Source organism: Rhipicephalus sanguineus, chromosome 3, assembly GCF_013339695.2.
Source record: "Rhipicephalus sanguineus isolate Rsan-2018 chromosome 3, BIME_Rsan_1.4, whole genome shotgun sequence".
Taxonomy (NCBI): domain Eukaryota; kingdom Metazoa; phylum Arthropoda; class Arachnida; order Ixodida; family Ixodidae; genus Rhipicephalus; species Rhipicephalus sanguineus.
The window spans coordinates 154,248,920-154,256,201 of NC_051178.1; the positions used below are offsets into that span (position 1 = coordinate 154,248,920).

A 7,282-nucleotide genomic window follows, 5' to 3' on the forward strand; every position below is an offset into this window, starting at 1 on the left:
GAAAAAAGGAAGAAAAACCAGGAAGAAGGCAGGAGGTAACCAAAAGCCTGTCTAGGCTTTTGTTAACCTCCCTCCGGTGGCCATTGGCCAGCCGGACACCGGGCATTGGCCGCTGGCCCAGCGCTAGCGGACCCTATATGCTGCAGGGGGTAGCCAGCGTTGCTAATCCAACGTACAAAAAAAAATTTATTCTTTGTATTGTTTAAGGACAACGAAAAGAGAGTGAGAGAGGAGTCAAGGGGAAAGACAGGTAGATTAACCAAGCACCACAAGGAACGCATCAATTTACGCGCGATGACTAAGATACATATTCGCGTTGTACCTGGATGCCGCTTTAAAGTACGTTCACTCTTTTAGGAAGGGAAGCCATCGTGCGTAGTGACGTTAAACGAAACGACACGGCCGTTTTCGTATGAAAGCTTTCTGCGGGAGCACAACTTTTCCAAACGTCTGGCTTTGCTCGTCGTTGCCAAAGGCTTAGCGAGGTTGACGCGCGCGGTGAAGAACGACCACTGGGTCAACGTGGCGCCATTATGATGCTCCGCTGACGAACAACGCGGCACGAGTCCGTCGCCATTCTTGCATTCGGAGACGATTCGGACGTATGTGCAGGGGCACGTCGACTGGCTGCCGTTCGTGTCATTGGCGTCTTGTTCGGTAGAGGCGTTCTTGTCGAGCGCGTGCGTGCCATATTTCTGCGGATCGCGAAGAATGGCCATTGTTCCAGCCGAAATCCCGCGGCGAAGGGAGGCGCGATGCGTGGGGATGCACTCGCAGCACGCACCGCGCCTGTCGTCGTCTCTATTGAATCGTTCGTTGACGCGGAGCACTCGGCCTTCTGGCTGCATGCAACCGATGGAAACTCCAGTAAGATGAGAGAATCGTACGCTGTTGGAAAGTCCCGTACTGTCATTTAGAAAACAAAGCTCCGAATCTACGGTGCTGTTTTGACTGACGCCGTCGTCTTGCTTGCCTTGAGAGACTCGTGCGCTCTTAGTCTCAAGTTAGGTCGCGACGATTGCGGGAAACCACAGAAGACGATGACGCTGGAGCTCAGTTGAGCACGGAAACGCGCTGTTTCTTAGTCATCATCTTCCCTTTTATTTTATTGTCCGATGTCGACGTCCTGCTCTCTTCGCCTTTGTACATATGAATTCTGAAGGCGAGTGCGAAGCTCTGGCTCCGTGTTCACAAAAATGTCTGACGTTAAAGAATGTTCTCAAGGAAAACTTCTAGCCAATCCTTGTGCTGGACAAATTATTAGTGAAGGTGCACATCAAATGGCAAAAAGCTCAGACTAATGCCGAGCTTCGTGAATATACTTAGTCGTCAATATCTATAGTTCTTCATGTATAAGTGCCGTTCGCGTTCGTGGGCCCCACTATTTTTCCACATACGTCATGTCTTGACCACGACGTGACGCTTATTTTCCCTCAGTTATGATGTGGGATTGTTTCCACGAATGTACTGCGTTAAATTGAGCCCAATACGAGCACAACACTGGAATCATCCTTGCCTCTAAGAGACGCCGTGGATTAACGGTCAGCGCTTTTCGCGAACGCTTCCGCATATACGTAGCGCGGAAAATAATGACGTGCGACTCTGGGCGTATCAGTGATGACAGCGCCAGCACATCGGCACGAGCCGTTCCTTCGCATCCCCCCGTGTGAATGAACGAAATGTCAGATTGCGGGTCAACGAGACCAGAGCGCGATCTCGTCGAACTGCGGGAAGTAGGTCAAGTAACGCGCACGTGAGTGGAGACAGTGGGAAGGGAGGCTATACAGGTGCCGTAAGATTGTAAGTGCGTGTTCACGAATCGCGCGTTGAGGATGGCGTATGCGTTTGCACATTCCAGTCCAGCGCAGACAATCACTCGCTCTCGTCAGAACACGTTCCTCGAGATGTCGAACGATGACACCCGCGAAGCGAGCGAGGCACGAATGATAGGCGTGTGCTCGAGGAACGACAATCACCGACTCTGCGCCGCAGGCAAATCACCAGAAACCGCGACGGTATTCCGCTAAATTGACGTATACGATATCTTATCTGCGAGCGTCACTCCTCACATCGTATATACGTCAATGGCAGCGCCATTCCCGATGCATCCTCGTCTCTATAGACATGCCGACGTCGACTGACTCGATTTTTAGCTCGCGCCGACGAGCGCTTTCCGGCGTCTGTCGAACGTCCTAAGCGCTCGTGCTTCTTTCATCGGTCGTGATAAATGCGAGCGCGTACGGACCTGCGCAAGCTGGACAGAGGCTTTTTGAGTAATCGGTGCCTAGCTTTTTAAAAAGCTGAGTGTGACTATTCATGCATTGTGACAGGATGTTTCACGAGTACGCGCGTATTAGTTTGTGCTTTTCAGCGGTACATCATATGTTTTGTTAATTACGGCAGACGCAAGAAATATACATATTTACGGAATGTAAATTTGTATATTTCAGTCATGTAAACAGCACTGCACGCAACTACGAGCGGAAGCATGTTCGACGCACCTGGCTTCTGGAATAACACAAACGACTCAGTTACCTTGCCTATCACTTACTAAGCTAACGACCTGTCTCTGTCGGCTTCAGGGTCGTAGCCAGAAATCTTTTCATGGGGAGGGGGTTCAACCGCACGTTCGTGCGTGCGTTTGTATGTGTGCGTGTATATATTCACATGCAAAATTGAAGAACTTCAGGGTGGGGGGAGGGGAGGGGCTGGCTTAACCCCCCACCCCCCACCCCCATCTTCCCCTGCTTCTTTGGCTACGCCTATTTCGAATGATTTGGAGAATCGCTTTCCGGACGCCTTCAAAAATGAATCTACGAGCGTCTACGTTTACTGTTCGTCATCTTTTGCGGCAGCTTATTACTAGCCATTCTGGGAGCCATATAAGGAAACGCAAGCCGCGAATTGCACTGTCGAGACTGAAAGCAAAATGCGGAGCCCAGCGTAATTTAGGGGCCACACTTATCCCCCCGAACGGTGCGAAAGACGAGAGGCCTCGCACCGCCTTCTATGAGCATCGCCCCTTTCTCGGCGTCAGCAGTTTATCTTGGTCCAGTTTCCTTCCTCTTGTTCGTGCACGTGTAAGAAGTATCCGAGTGCGCCCCTCCATTGAGAGTCCGATAGCAGCCCACTTAGCTCGATAGGCGAACGATCCCGTGTGCCTCGGCAAAGATATCGATCAAGTGTTCGCGACACGTGCTGGAGATGATTAGCGGCCATTGACGACGACGCTTTATGTACGCGAATGCTACGCGTATCTGCCGTATGAGATATCAGACGGTTGAGGAGCGGGCGAAGGAGGCTGGCGACGGGAACTGGGATGCGAACGCGATGTAATAGACCGAAGAATCAACAGGACTCCTCCCTGCTATGCTGACATTGCCGTGGGCATTCCGAACTTGACGATGAGGATGCTATATTTGAATGAGCTCTGAGATGATCGCAATTGTTGCGAACTGGCAGCATACTGCCCGTTTACGCGTATGGCGCTTCTCTTAATGGTCTTGCCTCGTTTCTTTCATCTACCTCCTCTCCATTTCTGTTGGCTTGCGTGCGAAGGTGCGTGTGTGTGTGCGTTCTCTATATTGCTGGCATCAATACATTATGCTATGCCATGATTTCTGGCTTCAGCAAAATAGCTTTTAACTTTTTTTTTTTACGGAGATTAGTGATGCTACGCGGCCCAAGCACCGCATCGAAGTGTCGAGCGTCCGACCCCTAAATTTTGTCTAAAAGCGTTTTAAAACTTTCCCGAAAGGACCAACGGCTGAAGCAGCTAACGGCCGAACAAGACGGAAAGGGTCTGTGCTGGCAAATGAGTGCTAATCAGGACGTACATCACGCGCGCAATTATCACCGCTTTCAGTGCAATTACACGGCCACGCACCCCACCGGGAAGGACGCACTCTGTCATTATAAAGGGGCCCGTTTTTAAAGGAGTGAGGCTTCCGTCCTCGCGTCGAAGATTTCGTATACAAGCGGCAAGCTGCCCGCTTATGTGAACAGCACATATCGTGTTCGTGGCGTTAGTGAGCATTCAGGTATAGCCCATGACAGCGTACAGAGAAACGAGCAAGGCTGCATCAAGAGGGCGAGAGAGGGGAAGGGGGGAGGCGGTCTCGCCGTTTTTCAACTGCCCCAATTGTGGAAGGTTCAGGCTGTCTATACATACGTGGTTCACTGGGCCCTATATATACTTTCGCATCCCCTTCGATTATACTTTAATGGCGCCTCGTGGGTTCCTGCGGATACACAGGAACGTGACCGGTTTTCCAAACTCGTGCTTCAGTCGGGCCGCTGCGCAGCTTTCACTTACGGCAGCGTGCATGGGTCGATTGGGCGCCGCTACCGCCGCCAGATTGCACGCGCCCACCATGCAGAAATTGTTCGGTAGCCGCGGTGATGGAAAGAAAGGAGGAAAAAAAACTGATGAATGCCAGTCGTCAAGCGATATAGGACTCTAATGGCGTTAGCCTCACTCGTTGCGCGGCACGACTCTTTTGTTTCAAAGGAATTTGCATTTTCGCCGGCCTCTTAATCAACATCGAACCGCTGCTTTTTATGCGGAGAGCGGATCAGTTCTGTGTGTGAAAGGCATAGACTCCTACAGTAGGCGTCTTGCCGTTAGAGAGAGAAAAATAGATAGAGCAGTACGGTGTTTTGAAGCGATATTTGAATTCACGTTTACAAGTTCTCGTACACCGCAAGTCATGGTTGTGAGGTTCAAGTAGAAAAATTTGATTTCACGCATGTTTCGTTTTAGATGCCATTATTTCATTCAAAGCGATACAAGCATCGCTACTACGCCGCCCCACAAGATACACGCTCGTTCATTATAATAGAGTCGGGTGAAATATGGAGAGCTTTAGTTGAAAGGAAACAAGTCAAACACACATTTAACATTCTCTCTCCTCAAGTTTTTCGCACGACATAATGTTAGCCCACTGGGATGTAGCTGTCAGTAAAAGATGCAATTAGTTTATTTGATGAGAAATGTCAACGTTGTTCGAGATGCACGTAGAACACCCATGACATGCATCGGTACTAGTGGATAACTTATTGAATGATCAGCCGATGTCTAGCACCACTTCTTGTTTCTTTTGCTGAGTCATCGAAGCACGACGAGCGCCGTGTCACTACTGAGCCTCACAAGGCTCTCCGCTAAAGCGCCTGTCAAGGTGCATGCTTGCCCTAAGAATAATTGGGTCGTAACTATACCCACTTGGCCTGGCGCCCGTTCGAAGATCACCGAGTCACGGAAGGAGACGGCGCGTAAACAACCTTACCGCAAGCGAAACCGTAACGACAATGACAACAATAACAGCAATAACAAAAACAACAACGCCAGGGCGCGTGGTGAAGCGCGTGATATCCTAGCACCGAAATCAGACAATAGGTCCTCCGTCATCACGGAGAAACCCTGTAGGAGCCCTTTTGACATTTCTTGGCTCGGAGGCACGAATTCCAGATGAAGGAAGCCGCGGAGCGCGGAGCATGCACGTACAGGTAGCGTGCATACTGTACGATCGCCGTTCATTGCCTACGTGTGTGCGCACGTATGTGCGTTCACTCGTGCACGTATGTATTTAGTGCGTATTGTTTCCCACAGTCTGTCTTAACAGCACGTGCGCCACGAGAGTGCGGTGATCGCTCCATCTTCGGGGGTAGGCCGCCGTACTACAGCCTTGCATGCTGTAGGGCAACGTTAATTCTGCCACCTAATCGGCAGCACACATCTAGATGGCTCCGGCATCAGCGCACCGTTATACGTATATATTTCTGTATATGCCTAATTATTATACGCATACGTGAAATGTGTGTACATGGCTGTACGGGAGACGGTAGAACGGACTGCCATGACCGCGAGTGCGTGGCGCGGCTTTAATAGTGGTCTCATTTTTCAATTACAGAACCTTGAACGCGCACGCGGTGTATGTACGTATAATCGATGCTCATTCGCGTATTTATACACGACAGCGTGCGCGCATGCGCACACAGACGAATGCCAGACATGTAGACGCAAGTTGTGGTCCCACCACTTTTGCTCGTTGTTCGCCTCGTGTCACGTATAGTCTCCCCACTTGCCTGCCGCAAACCTATAAGAACGCAAGCAAACGTGGGCTCTCGCTATATAGGAGGGTCGGGGGCAAACGTAAAAACAGACCGGAGTGCGGCGTGCATCGAGGAGAAAGTGAGAGATGAATTGCCCGGCAATTTATGGACGCACGATTGTCTAATGAAAGGTAGGCGCTGTGAATTCATATTCATGAGAGCAGCGGCTTTAGCACAGAAGGTGCCTCTATGCCTCATATACGAAAGCCGGCGTCTGCAGTCCTCACTTCGCAGCGCAAATATTGGCCAAAGCGAACATAAAGGCACGGCGCGTAATTGAACGCGCCAGCCAAGCCTGTTTGTGTGATAGACGCGCGTGTGCAAACGGTAGCGAAGCGAGCCTAATTTGCTTATCTGGAAAAAAAGAAACGAGCGTATTGAGACGTCAGAAAAGTGCGATCGGCATATATACGCCTCTGTATTCTCACGCGCCTGCCAATGTGTATGTGGTCGACGGTGAAGATTGTTTCTGTCGAACGCCGACTACGCAGCATAAGAAAGGCGTATCTATGCCGAGGTTAAGCTAATTTTTCAATTTTCTAATTTGATTACCGTGCGAACGTGCTTTGAATGTGATTCGCGGGCGCGATTGCCTCTAATTCGAGAAGTGATAAGAGAGGAACGATGACCTCCGTCGCATACATGCGCAGCTATATGCGTGCTTGCTGTCCCCGAGTTCGCAGTCAACGCGGTCATATTTCTCAGCAGTTTGAACAATAAGAAGTGGCCGCGCGATCTAAATCTATATATATGCAAGCGGGTAAGGAGAAGGCTACGGCGCTGAAATGCCCCCAATTTCCAATAGTACATCTATTATTTTTTCACCTATATAGTTGACAGCTAGACACATTGGTTTATTTACCTTCAGGCACGACCAGAAGTGAAGGCATAGTTTGGGTGCTGAGCTGAAGGTCAAGCTGCAAGAACGGTCCGCGGCAACATGCACTCCTTTCAACCTCGTCTACATGTACTATATCGTCCCCTGTCTCCCCCCCCCCCCTTTTTTTTTCTTTGATGAAGTTTGTCTACGATGCATGTCCTTGAAGTCCATTGTGTTGTCTCTGAGGACGACGACGTGAGACGCTGAATGTATCTATCGAACTTGTGATCCCATCTAAGCCCGCTGTATACGATTCCTGACGTCCTGAAAAATCGAGCGCCATACACAAAA

The 7,282-nt window shown here is 50.1% G+C and overlaps 1 protein-coding gene across 1 annotated transcript in view; it reads right to left on the reverse strand.

Annotated features, from left to right (window-relative positions):
* Positions 1-7,282, reverse strand: part of LOC119385134 (uncharacterized) — a 332,809-nt gene that overhangs the window by 51,957 nt on the left and 273,570 nt on the right. The gene's annotated exons all lie outside the window — the stretch shown is intronic.